This window comes from Pinus tabuliformis, chromosome 9, assembly GCF_031772625.1.
Source record: "Pinus tabuliformis cultivar Carrire ecotype Pingquan chromosome 9, CPIR1, whole genome shotgun sequence".
Taxonomy (NCBI): Eukaryota; Viridiplantae; Streptophyta; class Pinopsida; order Pinales; family Pinaceae; genus Pinus; species Pinus tabuliformis.
In genome coordinates, this window is record NC_142307.1 from 1859532579 (window position 1) to 1859552302 (window position 19724).

The following is a 19724-nucleotide window of genomic DNA, read 5'->3' on the forward strand; positions in this document are numbered from 1 at the left end:
GGCTAGGTGATTCCCAGAATCACCCAGCCACCATCCGGGCGGGCGTCTGGTGGTTGGTTGATTCCCATAATCACCCAGCCACCAGCCGCCCGCATGGCTGGTGGCTAGGTGATTACGGGAATCAACCAGCCACCAGCCCGGGAATCAACTAACCACCAACCGCCCACCTAGCTGGGGGCTGAGTGATTCCAGGAATCAACCAGCAGGGAATTAATGAGCCAAAAGTGGCTGGGTGATTCCGGGAATCAACCGGCCACCACCCGGCCGCCCGGCTGGTTGATTCCCGGAATCACCAAGCCACCAGCTGGCCGGCCGGCTAGTGGCTGGTTGATTCCAGGAATCAACCAGCCACCAGCTGGCCACCCGGCTGGTCGCTGGTTGATTCCCGAATAAAGCAGCCACCAACTGGCTACCCGGCTGGTGGCTGGTTGATTCCCGGAATCACCTGGTTGATTCCCGGAATCACCTGGTTGATTCCCGAATAAAGCAGCGACCAGCTGGCCACTCGGCTGGTGACTGGTTGATTCCCGGAATTAACCAGCCACCAACTGGCCGCCCGGCGCCGGCTGGTGGCTGCTTGATTCCCTGCCTGGTGGTTGGTTGATTCCCGAAATCACCCAGCCACCAGCCGGGCGAGCGGCTAGTGGTTAGTTGATTCCCGGAATCAACTAGCGGCTGTTGGCTGGTTGATTCCCAGAATCACCCAGCTACCAGCCGGGCGGGCGGCTGATGGCTAGTTGATTCACGGAATCAACCAGCCAGTCGCTGGCCAGGATCAACTAGCCACGAGCCGCCCGCAATGCTGGTGGCTAGGTGATTATAGCCGATCGGGCGGTTGGTGGCTGGTTGGATGGCTGGTGACTGGTTGATTCCCGGAATCAACCAGCCGCCCGCTCGGCTGGTGGCTGGTTGATTCCCAGAATCACCCAGCCACCAGCCACCCGATGGCTGGTTGATTCCATTCCCGGAATGAACCAGCCACTAGCTGCCCGCCCGGCTGGTGGCTGGTTGATTCCCGGAATCAACCAGCGACCAGCCGCTCGCTCGGCCTAGCTAGTGTCTGGGTGATTCCTGAAATCACCCAGCCACCAGCCGGGTAGGTGGTTGGGTGATTCCTGAAATTACCCAGCCAGCAGTTGGGCAAGCGGCTGGTGGCTGGTTGATTCCCGGAATCAATCGGCCACCAGCCGGGCAGCCGGCTGGTGGCTGGTTGATTCCCGGAATCAAGCAGCCACCAGCCGGGCAGCCTGCTGGTGGCAAGTTGATTCCTGAATTAACCAGCCACTAGCCGCCCCCCCAGCTGGTGGCTGGTTGATTCCGCCTGGCTGGTGGCTGGTTGATTTTCAGAATCACCCAGCCACTAGCTGCCTGCCCGGCTGGTGGCTGTTTGATTCCCGGAATCACCCAGCCACCAGCCGCCCGCCCTGCTGGTGGCTGGGTGATTCCAGGAATGAATCAGCCATTAGCTGCCCACTCGACTGGTGGGAATCACCCAGCCACCAACCACCCTCCCAGCTGGTGGCTGGTTTATTGCCGAAATCAAAAGCAAAAGGAGAGATAGTTAACATTGATAAAAAACCACAATTATTGGTTAACTATCTTATAGACATCTGTTCAGATGAAGGAGATTGGGTTCTGGATTTATTTTTGGCTCAGGTAAGTTTTATTATATGGAATTGAATTTCAATATGTTATTTTTTAATTAATATGTCATTGTACTAATTTAGTTCATTATTTCTTTTGTGCTTGATAATTAGGTACAACGCTAGCATGTTGCCTTCAAAAAGGAAGAAATTGCATTGCAATTGAAAAAGATCCAGTACAGTGCAATTTCATTCAGCAAAGAATTAATGTTCTTCAATTTCTTCCAGATGTAATGCAAAAAATTGGGTTGAATAAAGGGGACTTTAGTGAATCACGTGTGGCAAAAACGGCAAAGGAACCCCAACCACCATTACATGGAATGTTTGGAAAGACATACATTGGGAGATTCGCAGACATCAAAGGCCCATTAGAAGAGGAAAGTGAGCAAAAGGAAACAGAAAATATTGTGGAAGAAGACAATGATGAAACTCTAGAGGACGAAGAGTTTGGATTACGTGACATTTTTGATTAAATTTAAGTTATGCTTGTAAATCAAGCTTTGCAATGTTTTGAGTTTGACATTTTATGAGAAGAATAAACACTCAATTAGGGTTGTTATACGTTCTATATTTGTAATATGTGATTTTCGCATTGATTTTTAAGTTAATCATTATTTTTTGAAAAAAACAATGATTATTATTATTATTTTGACATGAAATTCATAAAAAAAATATTATTTAACCATTTTTAGTTAAAATTATCGGATAAAAATTGTGATTTTGACATCTCAATTCTAGCAAAAAATTATCAAAACGTGTAGTTTTTTAGTTATATTTATGTTAAAAATGGTTATTTTTATGTCCATTGTTCAAAAAAATTGTTTTTTAGAAACAATTATTTCATGTGGATTGAAAAATTAATTAAGAATGTATAAATATGTAGAATATCGAAAATTCTAAATATCGACCTCCTAATTTAAAAATGCAAAACAATAAAAACCTCACTAAAAAAAAAGTTAAAATTAAAATAAAAAACAAGAAAATGTGAAGAAAACGACCACTTCAAAAAAGATCAAATTTACATAATAATTATTTAAATTTTATACATTAGAAAATTTAAAGCCAAAACACGGGTCTTTTAAAAAAAGGGGGTGATGCAGAATACTCAATTTTTTAAATCAGCATGAAAATCACTACCATTCTAAAATGATTCTAAAACGTAATGTACATAAAAAAATTAAAGTGCCAAAAACTATGCTCTAAAAAAAACATGTTCGTTCTGCATCACCCCTTTTCAAAATCGGGTCACTTTTTTTCTATCTCTATGAAACGGGTAACAATATCAATTCCCATTTCAAAGTTTACATTGTTTAGAACTGATGAGGGTCATTATGAATTTTTGTTCATGCCTTTTGGTCTTACTAATGCACCTTCTACATTTCAAGGTTTGATGAATTCCATTTTCAAACCCTTCCTTAGAAAACCTGTGTTAGTATTTTTTGATGATATACTAATCTGCCACAAGTCTTGGAAGGATCATGTTCAACATGTTGACAGGGCGCTCAAACTATTGGAGGAGAAACAATTATAAGCAAAAAGCTCCAAATGTTTCTTTGGAGTACAAGAGGTGGAATATTTGGGTACTTAGTTACCTCATAGCTCATCTTATCATCCTCAATCTGATGGGAAAACTGAGATAGTGAACAAATGTTTGGAAGTATTTCTTCATTGTTTTGTATCTGATAAACAAACACAATGGGTCAAGTGGTTGCCTCTAGCTGAATGGTGGTATAACACTTCCTTCCATACTGCAACAAAACTGACCCCATTTATGGCACTTTATGGATATCATCCACCATCCATCACATGATCTTTAAGACAAAATTCTAAGGTTCAAGCAGTGGAAGATCACATCGAGCATCAACAACAAGTTCTCAAACTCTTAAAGGATAATGTCACTTTGGCTCATAATAGAATGAAACAACAGGCAAATCAACATCGCAGCAAAAAAAGTTTTGATGTAGGTGGCTGGGTATTTCTACGACTACAACCATACAAACAAATGTCCCTTGAGCAACCTAAGAAGGATAATAAATTATGACCAAAGTATTATGGTTTGTACAAGGTGTTACAAAAGATTGGTACTATGGAATACAAATTGCAGCTTCCTGTATCTTCCCGAATGCACCTAGTTTTCCATGTTTCATGCTTAAAGAAGGTTATAGGATAGAAGATCCATGTTCAAACAATATTGCCAAAACTTGATGAGAAAGGAAAAGTCATTTTGCAACCAGAAGCACTCACAAAAACAAGAAATCAACAGCTACGGAATCGATCAATTTTAGAGTATCTCATCAAGTGGAAGAACTTACCTGCTGAAGATTCTAGATGGGAGGATGATAATTTTATATAGAAGCATCCAAAACTACTCAAGCATTGAGGACAACACTTTTTGAAGGAGAGGAGCATATTAGGTCCCTATACTACTAGTGTAACCCCTTATTGCTATTAATGCAACCCCCTTATTGTATTATTGTGCCCATATAGTCCCCATGTTGTTATTATTATGCCCCATAGAAGCCCATTATTGTTATTGTTGTGCCCCTACAATATTATTGTTATGTAAGCTCTAATTGTATTGGGACCCCTTAGACTCTTATATATAGAAGGGAGGTCTTATCATTTGTATCATCCAAGAATTGTTCATTTGTGTAATGTAAATGACGTTTCCCCCTCGAAGAGGCTTCTTTTTAAGTCGTTGATCTATCTTTTCTATCTTTTTGTGAGCGGTTTCATAACATATCACAAAAAACTAGATTTTGAAAGAGTTTGATACAACTCCGATTATCGCAGTAAATCATAGTTGGATGCATCTGCTGACCAAACAAACCAAGCACGATCTTCCTCATCTAAATGGCCTCAGATGTTTCCTGACTCGCAACAATGTAATCTACCTCTGTCGAACTGAGTGAAGTTGATCTCTGTTTCCTGTTGTAGCAGGAAACTGTGACTAACCCAATACTCAAGATTCTTCCTGATGTGATATTTCTGTCAGATGGACTCCCTTCCCAATCTCCATAAATGAAGCCTTGAAGCTTTACTCCCTTTTTATGTCTGTACCACCATCCATACTGAGAATTTCCCCCGAGGTATCTCAATACTTGCAGCTTTTTCGCCTTCCAATGCAACTTGGTAGGCTTAACCATTTCTTGACTCAGCTGGTTAACTACATCGCATAAATTTGGTCGTGTGTTCGCTAAGTACATGAGTGAACCCACAAGCTATTTGTAAACAATAGCTTCCACTACCTCTCTCGAAGTAGCATCCTCCCTCCTCTAGTTACCAGCTAGAGGAGTCTCTATAGGCTTGGAGCTCTCCACATGGGACCTCTTGAGTATCTCATTGGCATAGTTTCTTTGAGACACAAACAAATCCCCATTACCCTAGCATACCTCCATGCACTGAAAGTAATGCATGAGCCCCAATTCCTTCATCTCAAACTCTCTTGCAAGATTTGATCAGTTGATCATCACCTATAAGTATGAGATCATCAACATAAAGTATAATAATAAAAAAATTACCTTCTACCACTATGTGGTACAGGTTCAAATCTGCTTCACTCTTCATGAAGCCCAACCTATTGAGGTAGTTGTCTATCCTGGTGTACCAAGCACAAGGTGCTTCCTTCAACCCATATAATGCTCTCTTGAGTTAGCACACAATTGACACATGGTCGAACGTTTCAAAACCTTTAGGATGCTCTATGTACACGTCTTCCTCAATCGTGCCATTAAGGAAGGTTGTCTTTAGATCCATCTGATGTATCTTCCACCCCGTATGTGCTGATAGTCCCAATATAGATTTGATCAACAAGTACCTTTCAACAGGAGAGAGGCTCTTATCATAGCTAAACCCCTCTACTTGTGAAAAGACATGGGCCACAAATCTAGCCTCGCACTTCTCCACACTACCATCTGTTGCTTGCTTTACCTTGTAAAGCTAATGGGACCTTACCATAGACTTATCCTCTAGTCTTGGAACCACATCTGAAAAACCATTACGAACTATAGAGTCATACTCCTCCACCATGGCACCAACCCAAACCAGCTTCTACCCTGCTTCCTCAAAGGAAGATGGCTTTGTCACAACACATCCAGTCATAAGAGCCATGTATCCAATGTACATATCAGGATACCTCCTTTCTGTACATTGTGATGTGGGTGCTCCAACATTCTCTCTAGCATCCAACAACAATCTATCCATGTCTCTGGTGTTCTTTCTCCCATCTCTGGAAGACTCTGCCGAAGTGGATGTATCCACTCTTGGAACCTCTGCATGTGCCTACTCCACATCAATCTGAGGCTCCTTAACCTTAGGAGCTAAAATATTCTCAACCGCATGTTATAAAAGCTCCATCTCAAGGGAAACTCGCATGGCCTTCTCCTGATCGAATCTGACATGCCCATGAACAACCGTCATCCTGTAGATCGGCAAGTGCACCTGATAGTTGTGAGGTGTATCAGTGTACCCCAAAAATATCCCCAACTATTTTATCATCTTAAGCTTCTTTTGTGCATCTTTGGTTACTTGGAAATATGCCGATGACCCAAAAATCCTGAAGTGACCAACATCTGGCCTCTTACAGGAATAAGCCTCCTCTGGTGTCTTCATCGAAAGTATTTGATGTGGGCTATTTCTAAACATAAACCACTGTGTTGTAGGCCTAAGTCCACAAGTGTAGTGGGATACCCTAATCATGCAACATCACCCTCGCTTCCCCTACTATGCTTTTGTTCTTGCTCTCCACCACCCCATTCTGCTAAGGGTTATGGGGTTCTCTCAACTCCCGTTTAATCCCTTGAGCTACATAGAAGTTATTAAACTCATTGGAGACATTCTCACCACTATTATCACTCCATAGAGATTTAACCTTCTTTCTTGACTCTTTCTCCACCAATTCTTTAAACTCGCAAAACTTTGTGAAGGTTTGATCCTTTTTCTGCATGACAAATATCCATCATTTCGAGAAAATTCATCAACAAATATAACATAATACATGTGTTTGGCCAAGGATACTATCGAGAATGGTCCAAAAACATCTGAATTAACTCACTCTAGAATAGCCTTTGCTCGATTGCCTCTGTTGTGAAAGGAAGACTTGGTGTACTTAGCCAAGGTACACCCCTTTCATGTAGAAGATATCTCTAGCGTAGCTTTGGGAAAGCCGGTGGAGATTTGCTGCATGATCTTCAAAGCCCCATGATGCAAGTGGCATAATCGCCTGTGCCACAACTCGCCAATGTCTCGGCTCGGCACCATCTCTTCTCTTGTTCTCAAAGCAACACAATCCTCTACCTCTGGTTTATAGAGAATCCTCACCCAAATCCCTATCTTCTTTACTTTTCCCGTCGCTATGTGTCGAAGGAACACCTTTCCTTTCGAGAATATCACATCATAACCTTTATACTTAAGCATGGAAATGGATGCAATTTATTCTTTGTCCCAGACACATACATAATATTCTTGAAGGTGAGTGGAGCCCCATGCTCCCTCTAAAAGGTAACTGTTCCCAATCCAGTAGCATTATACCTCCCATCATCACCCATCTCGATATACATATGGAGATCATTCTCCTCTAGGTCACTAAATAAATCCTTGTCCCGAGTAATGTGGAATGAAGCTCCACTATATAAGTATCATACACTTCCCATCATTGATGACACCATGTATGCAATGAGGGAAAAGTCCAATTCAAATTGAGAGGCCAAAGCCTCACCCACCACTCCTCCTAAGGACTTTGTCTTGGACTTCTTGAGTGGACAATTTGTAGAAAAATATCCCAAATCATGACAATGATAGAACTTCACTTTCATCATGTCTTTCTTCTTAACTCATTGACAAGAATCCAATTTGGAATGGGAAACTTTACCTTTCCTCTTCTTCACCTTAATCGCTAAGGCATAGTTCTCTTCATCATCAATCTTTGATCAAGAGCCATCCTTGGTGTCCCTCCTGATCTCCTCTTGCATCAAATCCAACCACAGTTGTTCCCAATTTGGAAACTTCTCCTGACCATTGAACGAGTCCTGATAACTATTCCAACTCTTTAGGAGTGCTAGAAGCGAAAGAATTACCATATCATCCTCAACAATTGTGATTCCAACACTTCAAATTTCATCACAACATTGAGTGAACTTGGTTAAGTATTTTGGAATAGTCTCACCTTTCTCCATCGCGATTTTTTAAAGATTGTCTTTTAGTGTGAATTTCTTTTGGTCATTGTTGTTCTGATACAAGTCCGTCAATGCTTTCCACATAGCATATAGAGTTTCCTTGCCATGGATATTTGAGACAATGTGGTCTCGAACTCCCTCAAGTATTATCTGCCTCGCCTTCACCACACACTTCTCCCACTCAACCATATTTTGTGTATCTAATGTTGCTGAGTTAGGAATTCCTTGATCAACAAATTCCTTCAAGCCATTATCTTCCAGGATAGCCTCCATTCTATCCCTCCAGGCTATAACATTTGAGCTTCCTTTCAAGGCATACTCGAGCCGCAAACCGTAGAATTCCATCTGCCAATCCTGAAGTATGTATTTCAAATTCGAATTTCACTTGTAACCCAAAACTTAAAACTTCAAAATATCCTCTAGTATATTGAGTTCAACTCTGATACCATGTAGAGTTTCCTATAGATTCACAAGCTCATACAATTTACTAAAGAACAGGATAAGAATATACTTTTGCTTTCAACCAACAGAAGCCAATAGATCTATGAAACAATATGAACAAGAAGAAGACAAATCAATGGCAAATAACATAATAAGATTTTTTGGGGAAATTCACAAATCAAAACCCTGCCTATCTGTATTACATTAAATCAAAAATATGAGTGAAGATACAAAGATTGTTCTCATAAGAACGATTCTGCACAAGCATGTTGAACTCTCTACCTCACAAGCCTACTGTTATCCACACTTAGACTATCTCCACTTCTTTCCAAGCCCGTATTTCCTTGCACAATTCCTAGGATGAATATCCCACATTTAAAATAAATTCATGCTTATGAAATTGTGCAATCCAATCATAGGTCCTTCTCTAATTGCATGCATGATATTTACAACTCAGTAAGTCATACAATTGATAGTACATTGTCCCTGCACTCTAGTCTCAATTCGGTCTTTCTCTGAACTGACATGCATGAGCTTCTCATGAGTGAATCTTCAGTTAATTGGAGTAACACTAGTGGATGCACTAGTGCACCAACTGACTGTTAGTCCTTTATTAGTTCCACAAATAGTTAGAACTAATTTAACTAACCATAACTCAGTAAACTGAGTTAATCTAATTACAAATCAAATAAACTCATCCCGGACTCCTAAAATTTAGGGAGAACATATACATGAATACATGAAGACTTCCAACTCAAAATTCCTAAGCTAATTAAGTTAATTAAACTTAATTCACTATTTACAAGTTCTTATGAGAATATAATTTGATTTTAATTCACTATTTAATTCAAGGACAAATTAAATTGGAATTTCTTGTTGCCATTTCTCAAGAGAGAATTAGTGAAACTGAATGGAACTACAATAAACTCATAATTCCCATACTAGGTCCAAAAAATTTTCTTCTGAATGTCCTCCTTTATAATGCATACTTGATGATATCTAGATCTTAGACCAATCTTTGAGAATATTGTTTCTCCCTTCAACTAATCAACCAAGTTATCAATCCTAGGAAATAGATACCTATTCTTGATGGTCTCTTTATTCAATTGCATGTAGTCAATGAATAATCTAAGAGTAACTTCCTACTTATTCACAAATAATAACAGTGCGCCCCAAGGTGGTACACTTGGCCTAATGTATCCCTTGTCCAACATTTACTTCAAGTGTACCAATTAAGGTGTTCTCATCCTGTAAGGTGCTTTTGATTTTGGAGCTGCTCGTGGCACTAAAACAATAGAAACATCTATTTCCCTGTGATGTGGAAGCTTTGAAATGTCTATGGGAAACAAATCCTAGAACTATTGTAGAACTGAGTAACTTTCAAAAACATCTGTATCCTCAACTTCCTTACCTTTGTCACTAGAAACATGCACTACAAATAAGACACACCCTTTTCTATGACTGTGCTTTGCCTGTATAGTTTTCACCATCCTAACTGATGTGGCTTTCCTCTTTCCCTGTAAGGATCTTGGTTCCCCATTATCATCCAAGCACTCAATGGCCTTGTCATAACAATCGACCTTATTCCTGTGAAGGTACAACCAAACCATACCCAACAACATATTTTATTATCCCAATGGTAATATATTCAAATGTGTCATGATAAGATTACCATTCAAATCAAATGCATAAGCTCTTACCCAGTGATGAACTCACTTCTTTCTAGTTGTAGCCAACTGCACTAACCAAGGTTATGCATGCACTTATTTATTAAAACCACACTTATCCACCAAGTTGGGACTAACATAACTATAATTAGATCCAGGATCAATATGAATATAAACATCTTGATCACAAGTCTTACCATTCATCTCAATGATAGATGGATGGCGGTCTTCCTGTATGTTATCCAATGTTATATAGATGTGAGGAACACTCTAACTAACATACCCAACAGTCAGCGCCTCCCGTGTAATATATATCTAAGGCCTACCACCTTGATTCTATGGACAATCTCTCTTAAGGTATTCCTTATGACATGTCCAACACTCCAACCATATAGTACCATCACCTCTATGTTGGTGTTGTGATCCATGTCCCTGTCTAGTTGTATTGAGCTTCTTTTATGGTTCCAAAGTTTCTTTCTCTGCTATATTATTAGGCCTTCCTCTTTTCGACTTCAATTTAACTTTACCTTTGTCTTTCCCTTTCCATCCTTTCTAATATTCATTATTATTCTTTGACGGTTCATAACAATTCTTCAATTTCCCAATAACTTCCTCAAGTGACCAAGGGTCATCATACTCAATTCGATCTCTAAATGATCATGGAAAACCATTGAAAAATTAATGAACTTTAGCTTTTTAATATTTAATATATGGTACAAACCTCAATAGCTACAGGAACTTGGTCATACACTCTTCATTTGTCATTGATCCCATATTTAGCTCAAAGAATTATTTGGCCTTATTGTCGTAGTACCTTTCTAACAAGTACTTCTTCCTTAAACGCCTCTTGAACTCATGACGACTCAAATCCTCTGCCCTGATGTCTCTAACCTACTTCACATATTACCACTAGATATCTACTATACCTCTCATGTTGAGGATAGCTACTATGGCCTTCATATTATTTGTGTAATCATGAAACTCAAAGAACTTGTTCATCCCAAGTATCCAAGCCTTTACATCTTCTGGTTTCTCCAAGTCCCCATCAAAAGTAGGTGGATTTTATTTCTTAAAATCATTGGGAATGTATCCCCTATCACACTTCTTGTAAGGATGATAACGATGATAATCATGATGCCTATCAGAACCAGAACTCGAATAATACTTGTATCCATAATCTCTCTTATCAAGAGTTTCCAACAATCTGCCATATCTGTGACCACCATGAGACCTACTGCCATATGCCCCATTAGTTCTATCCTCTTGTCTATGGCTGATCCGAAGTGGTCCTTTTCAATTCAATTCTGATAAAATATGAAGTCATATCACATTACCCTATGCTTGTTTCTCTTGTGCCTACATGACTTTGTCGTTGTCCACCTTACAACTCCTTATATATTCCTTCAAGATTCTCAATTTGTCTATTAAATCAGAAGAGTTCCCAACACCATTTTGCTCATCTGATTCATAGGGAGAATCATTGTAGTCTACCATATTGCTAGCCATTTTGATCTCTTTCCTGCAAGGCATACTATGTCAGCTAAACCAAATCACAATAAACCAACGTACCTTAGAAAACGTTCGGGAGGATATCTTGTTTACAATGTCAACCAATGAACATAGTATATGTAAAACATAATCATGAAAGGTTATATACATATACTACATAAGCATATAACCATCATTTTAGCTAGAGTCCAGTCATCAATGCATAACCATATCAACTACACATACCATGACCTCCTGCATGACAACGACAATGATACGAATGTACACTGACAATACACAAGCATAAACAACATGGAATCAATCATACACTCATGGTGACACACTTCACATCAAAAACATCCTCTTTCACATGGCGACGTCACTGCAACCATGATCGACACCATGCATATGCAACACGCATATAGACCACAAGGATGATTAACACACATTCAATTGACATGAATGCATGATTAACACACATCGTTCATCTAGTCCAACGGGCGAACCATGCTCTAATACAAATCTGTTACACTGTTCTCCTACATTTACCCAAGTATTCAAACAACTAGGGTAAAAATGTGACGAGAGGCTACTATGATGGGATCCAACCTTCTATATGACCTTAGGGAAGTGGAATCGATAGAAACACACCATATAGACCTTCCACATTAGTCTCAAGACTCCCAGGAACCATCCCAACCTCTTAGGTTACCAACCCCTAGGTCCCACTAAAGTTGTAGACCATTAAACTCCTAGATGCTCCCTTGATATGGGTGTGCATGCATGTAGAGGGCTATGGAAACTCCCATAATATGGTATGCTAGCATTTAGGGACTTTTTTTCCCAATTTTGTGCTTGCATCTTAGGATTTGAGACACTTTTTCAAACCCAGAGCCCAGATCACTCCCCAAAAATAAATGACACATTCACAATAGAAAGATAACAATGAAACGATGATACAAATGAAATTTATTGAACCAGGGATTGACTACACCGCTACTAGCCATGACAAACATTTCATCAAACATGTCACAAATATGTAATCCATAGGTGTAAATAATAGATCTGAGGATAGGGGTCTTATTCTTATCTAAGGATCGATAAGAAGCATTGTTGCCTTATATCATTAGTTGCATTATCATCTATTAGGTCCTAGATACATTGTTCATGCATTTACAAATCAAAACATTAGGAAAACCATACATCATCACTAACATAATACATGCTTATAACCAACATAATAACAACATAAATACCAAGGATACATCAACCATAGATTCCACATATAAATTAGTATAATACTAATGAATTACTAATAAGAAATAACCTCATATTAATGATGCAAAATGAAACTTAGTATGGGACTACGATGTTCCACTCGACCATAGAATGGGTGAGCCATTTCTCTCTTCATCCATTAACCCTCGTGCCATATTCCAAGCATGAATGTGGGACTCAAACCAGAAAAACCAACCAGGTCATCCTCAGGCTAAACCACCTCACCCTCATCAATAGAAACTAGGCTTTACCACAATCCATCCTGGATCACTAGGCCAACATAATAAACATGTAATAATAGGCTTTACCATGATCTCCACCAGATCACTAGTCTAAAACAAGCATGGATGCCACTGGATCTATCCACATACACCATGAGGAATTTCATGTCTCCTAGTCTCTCATGCTTTACCAAAATCCACACCAGATCACTAGGCCCTAAAATGAGACCAACTCTCCTATGTTTACTGCATATCCCATCCTAGGATTATTAGGCATGATGTAGAGCACCCACCTCTAGTCTTTATCGTATATATGGCCATTCACTGGTAGAGGATTCTTAGGCCCATGGAGGTAACACAAAATTTGGATTTACCACAACCCACAATCTAGTTCAAGGGTTACTAGGCCATATGTTCTATTATTCAGAGATCCACCTCACTTAGCTTCGAATCCATCTGGATAACTAGCTCAGCCAAAACATGAGAACCCCTTCACACCATGACTATTCGAAAATGGTAGGGCTAGGCTAAAAACACTGTCACACCAGGTAAAACCCATGCGATAATAGCAAAGAACCACATGCAATACCATGCATGCCAAATCTAACAAGGAAAACACACATGAAAATCAATACCTACAAAGAATCTTGTTGTAACTACTTGATCCTACTCTTCCTTGCTTGCTCCTTCCTTCCTCTTGCCTTATTTTACTTTTTTGATCCAATTTGAAAGTGCTCCAGGAAAACTCTAAGTGTCCAAGAGTGAGCGAGAGAGAGATAGAGAGAGGGAGAGAGAGAAAGTAATGAGAGAGCTCCAAAACTTACCTCAAAAAAGGTACCAACTCATCCTCAAAAACATTTTTATCAATTAGGCCTCTATTTTCTTCAATTTCCATTATTTTACTTCATTTTGCTCCTCACATGCAACTTGTGACCTTTCAACTTCCTTTTCTCCTATTTTCCATTTTTCATAAATAAATGTCCCAAAAATTCCATTTTTCATTTCCAAAGCCTTAGCCATTACCTTTTCCAATTTCCTTAGAAATAATAAACCAATGAACACCTAGACTAGGATGTCTTTCCCAACATTCAGCTTGGAATACATGTTCCATCAACCATAGTTATTATTTTTCCTTTATTAACTTTTATTACATGGAATTTTTACCAAGGTTGTTACATCATGGGATGTTGATGATGACCACAATGATAGAGTCTAGAATGAAATACCTTGCTCTCCATTTTTCTGCTATGTCAAGGGCACTCCCTTGTCAAATGTGGGGCAAATATTTTGAGCAACAAGTAACATAGGGTGCATTTCTAGTTGTAATTACTCAGGGTGGTATTGTAGACTTTGGGTTTCTCTTTTGGTGATGGGTTGGTTTTTTTTTGTAGTGATGGCTTGACATGCAGTAGAATCCTGGGAGGGTTAGAGTATGGGTTCAAAGGTCTCTATATTTATCACTAGAGGATAAGAAATAACAAGGGGAAACAATATAGGAATGTAAATGATACATCTCTTGTGTAACACCCTCCTTCCACATCTATCCATGTAACATTCCAACGAAGTAAACATGTGACAATAGGCTACTATGATGGGATTTAACCTCGTTGATGACCTTAAGGAAGTGGAATTGATGGAAACACACCATACAAACCTTCCACATCAACAACAATACTCCAAGGAACCATCCCAGCCTCTCAGTTAACCATCCCTTGGGTCCCACTAATATTTTAGACAATTAAACTCCCAAATGCTTCCTTGATATGGGGATGCATGCATCTAGAGGGCTTTGGACACTCCCACAATGTGGTATACTAGTGTCTAGTGACTTTTCTGCCAAGTTTTATGCTTGCATCCTTGGGATTTGTGCCAATTTTTCAAGCCAATAGCCCAGGTCACTTACCAGAACTAAATGACACCTTCAAAACAGAAAGTTAACAATGAGATGATTATACAAATGCGATTACTTGAACTAGGGCTTGACTGGATGCCTACTAACCATGATAGGCATTTAATCAAACATGTCACAAATATGTAATCTATAGGTGTAAACAATAAATCTAAGCATAGGGGTTTCATACTTATCTAAGAATTGCTAAGAAGAATTTTTCCTTATACCATTCGTTGAATTATCATCTATTAGGTCATATATACATTATTAATTCATTTACAAATAAAAACATGAGAAGATCCATACATCATCAGTGTCATAATACATGCTTATAACCAACATAATAACAACAAAAATATCAAGGATACAACAGCCATAGATTCCAAATATAAACCAGTATAATACTCATGAATTAATAAGGAGAAATAACCTCATATTAATGATATAAAATCCAACCTGGAATGGGAATACCACGTTCCACTTTACCATAGAATGGATGAGCCAATTCTCTCTTTAACCATTGACCACCGTGCGATATTCCAAGAATCAATGTGGGACACTAACCAAAAGAACCAACCAGGGCATCTTGAGGCTAAAGCACCTCACCCTCGTCAATAGAAACTAAGCTTTACCATAATCCATCCTAGATCACTAGGCCAACACAATAAACATGTAATAATAGGCTTTACCATGATCTCGACTAGATCACCAGGCTATAACAAGCATATATGCCACCAGATTTCTCCATCTACACCGTGAGGAATTTTCTTGTCTCCTAGTCTCCCAAGCAGTACCGCAATCCACACTGGATCACTAGGCTCTAAAATAAGACCCACTCTCTCGGATTTAATGCATATCACATCAAAAGATTACTAGCCTTTATTGTATATCCTACCATTCACCAATTGAGGATTCCTAGGCCCACCGAGGCAACAAAAAATCTGGCTCTACCACAACCCACAATCTTGTTCAGGGGTTATTGTGCCATGTGTTCTATTATTTGGAGATCCACCTGACTGAGCTTCAGATCCATCTGACAATCCAACTCAACCAAAACTTGAGAACCCCATCACACCATGGCTATCGGGAAATGGAAAGGAGAGGCTGAAAACATTGTCACACCTAGAAAAACCCATGCGATAACCACAAAGAACCACATGAAATACCATGCATGCCAAATCTTGCAAGGAAAACACACATGCAAATCGATACCTGTAAAGAATCCTGCTATAGTTGTTTGATCTTGCTCTTACATGCTTTCTCCTTCCTTCCTATTGCCTTCTCTTCCTTTCTTGATCCAATAATAATGTGCTCCAAGAAAAATCTGTGTGTCCAAGAGTGGGAGAGGGAGAGAGAGAGAATAATGAGAGAGCTCCAAACTGACCTAAAAAAAGGTACCAACTAATCCTCATAATCTTTTTTATCAATTAGGCCTCTATTTTCTTCCATTTACATTATTTTCCTTCATTTTCCTCCTCACATGCAACCTTTGACCTTTGACCTTCCTTTTCTCCTAATTTTCAATTTTTCATCAATAAATGTGCCAAAAATGCCATTTTTCCATTCCAAATCCTTAGCCATTTCATTTTCCAATTTCCTTAGCCATAATAAACCAATGAACACCCACACTAGGATTTCTTACCCAAAAATCTACTTGGAATAAGTGTCCCATCAACTGTAGTTATTATTTTTACTTTATTAACTTTTATTACATGGAACTTTCACCAAGGCTATTATAGAACCCTCCCCCTTTGGGGCATCATCCTCGGTGTTCAACCACACCTATACCTCAGCAAAACTATTGAAAAGAAAACGCACTGCCCATGGAGCTTTTTAACATGGCTCGATGCAATCTTTACAATGATCACCCTGCTGAAACGTAAACCAACATGACAACATAACAACATGAAAACTATAATTACATGACACACATACCACTTTTGGAGATTTATAACATATCTCATGGTAGTATTTACATCCATATAGGTATGTACATATACCAAACATCACGAAAACATGTACCCAAAACGTATACCAAAGACATATACCAAAACATCTACTCAACCAGCAAATAAGGAAGGATGCATAGCCCGCATCTGATCTTCCATCTCCCATGTAGCTTCATCAGGCCCAAAGTGCTTCCACTACACATTAACCTCCTTGATTTCTTGGTTCTGAAGCATGAACACCTTTTTCTGCAATATACACTGAGGCTCCAACTGGAATTCTCCATCTGGCTCCACCTAAAATACACATGAGTCAATCACATGATATACAACGTTAACATACTTCTTAAGTAAGGACACATGGAAAAAATCATGGAATTTTGTTTTCAAAGGCAGTGCAAGTTGATAGGCTACTGGCCCAATCCTCTCAATAATCCTAAAAGGTCCAAAAAAATGGGGTGTCAACTTGGCACATGATCAAATCTGCAAGGATATCTTCTTTGATTTGATGTGCAAGTATCATTATTCCCCAACCAAGAACTCCTTGAACAACCTATTTCGATATTCATAGCTTTTCTGCCTATCTTGTGTTGCTTTCAAATTTTTCTTGATTACCTACATTTCATTTTCTATTTCCATCAACATGTCTGGTCCAATCAACACCCTATTAACCGGATCAATCCAACTGATGGGAGTATGGAAACCTTGCCCATATAGTGAATGAAACAGACTCATCTCCAAAGGTTCCAGATACCCATTGTTGTGAGCGAACTCTAGCAGTGGAAGATACTCTTTGCACTTTCGTTGTTGATGGATCACATAAATCCTCAACATTTCCTCCAATATCCTGTTGACCCTCTCAGTTTTTCCATTTGTCTACAGATGATAATTTGTACTGAAGGAAAACTCTATGCCGAAACCTACAAATAAATCCTTCCAAAACATGGAAGTGAACTTTGCATCCATGTCTGACATAATCTTCTTCAGAACTCCATGCAATTTGACCACATCTCTAATGAATACATGTGCTACATCACTAGCTGAGAATATAGACTTCGTTGGAATGAAGTGCACAAACTTTGATAACCTGTCCACAACAACCATGATGGAATCATGCTACCTGACTGTCTTTGGAAATCTTGTCATAAAGTCCATGGAAATGACCTCCTATTTTCATTCTAGAACCGTAATTGGTTGTAGCAGTCCACTTGGATTCTTACACTCTTCCTTCACCTACTAACAATCTAAACATATAGCCAAAAATTCTACTACCTCCTTCTTCAAATTCGACCAATAATAAAACTTCTCCATTGTGCTCAATGTCTTCTAATAGCCTGGGTGACCTAAACGTGGATTCATATGAAAATCCCGCAAGATGACCTTCTTGAACTCACTCTTGTCTAACACGTATATCATGTCTCTAGACCTGACCAATTCATCTGTCGTGAGATGATAGTCCACATCATGTGCACCTGCACCTGTACATGTACCTATACCACTACCTGTACATGTACCTTCACTTGGTGGTGGTATTGGTGTCAAGTCAGCAAGATGTTAGGTGGTACAGGTGGTGGTACATGTACCTATACCACTACCTGTACATGTACCTCGCAAGCCCACTATTAGACAACACTTATCCAATTTCCATTGCCTACCAAGTCCCTATTTCCTTGCGCAATTCCTAGGATGAATAACCCGTATTTAAAGGGAATTCATGCTTCCAAAACTTTGAAATCCAAACATAGGTCCTTCTTTGATTGCATGCATGATATTTACAACTTAGTAAATATCATGCAAGTCAGCAAGATGTTAGGTATATGGAGATTGTGCATAGGTTGCAACAGAGTACAGGTACAGGTGGTGGTACAGGTGGTGGTACATGTACCTATACCACTACCTGTACATGTACCTCGCAAGCCCACTATTAGACAACACTTATCCAATTTCCATTGCCTACCAAGCCCCTATTTCCTTGCGCAATTCCTAGGATGAATAGCCCGTATTTAAAGGGAATTCATGCTTCCAAAACTATGAAATCCAAACATAGGTCCTTCTTTGATTGCATGCATGATATTTACAACTTAGTAAATCATAAAAATTATAGTACGTTGTCCTTTCACTCTAGTCTCAACTGGTTATTTCTCTGAATGGACATGCATGAGTTTCTCATGAGCGAATCTTCAGTTAGCTAGAGTAACACTTGTGGATGCACTAGTGAAACAACTGACTGTTAGTCCTCTGTTAGTTCCACAAACAATTAGAACTAATTTAACTGACCATAACTTAGTAACTGAGTTAATATAATTACAACTCAAATAAACTCATCCTGGACTCTTAAAATTTAGGGAGAACATATACATGACTACATAAAGACTTCGAACTTCAAATTACTAATCTAATTAAGTTATTTAAACTTAATTAACTATTTACAAGTTCCAATGAGAATAGAATTCGATTTTAATTCACCGTTTAATTCAAGGAGAAATTAAACTGGAATTTCTTGTTTCCTTTTCTCAATAGAGCATTAGTCAAACCAAATGGAACTACAACAAACTCATAATTCCCATACCCGGTCAAAAAATTTGTCTTGTAAATGTCCTCCTCTATAATGCATACTTAATTAAATATTTACAAGCTGCTATAAGAATAGAATTGGATTTTAATTCAATGTTTAATTTAAGGAAAAATTAAACTGGAATTTCTTGTTGCACTTGTCAACAAAGCATTAGTCAAACTAAATGGAACTACAACAAACTCATAATGCCCATACCCAGTCCAAAAAATTGTCTTGTAAATGTCCTCCTCTATAATGTGTATTTGATGATATTTGGATCTCAAATCAACCTTCGAGAATATTGCTGCTCCCTTTAGTCAATCGAACAAGTTATCAATACTTGGCAATAGATACTTTTTCTTGATGGTCTCTTTGTTAAACTGCATGTAGTCAATGCATAATTTGAAAGTACCTTCCTTCTT

At 39.0% G+C, this 19724-nt stretch overlaps 1 pseudogene; it reads right to left on the reverse strand.

Annotated features, from left to right (window-relative positions):
- Nucleotides 1–245: 245 nt before the first annotated feature.
- Nucleotides 246–19724, reverse strand: part of LOC149156293 (protein RETARDED ROOT GROWTH, mitochondrial-like) — a 149972-nt pseudogene continuing 130493 nt past the window's right edge.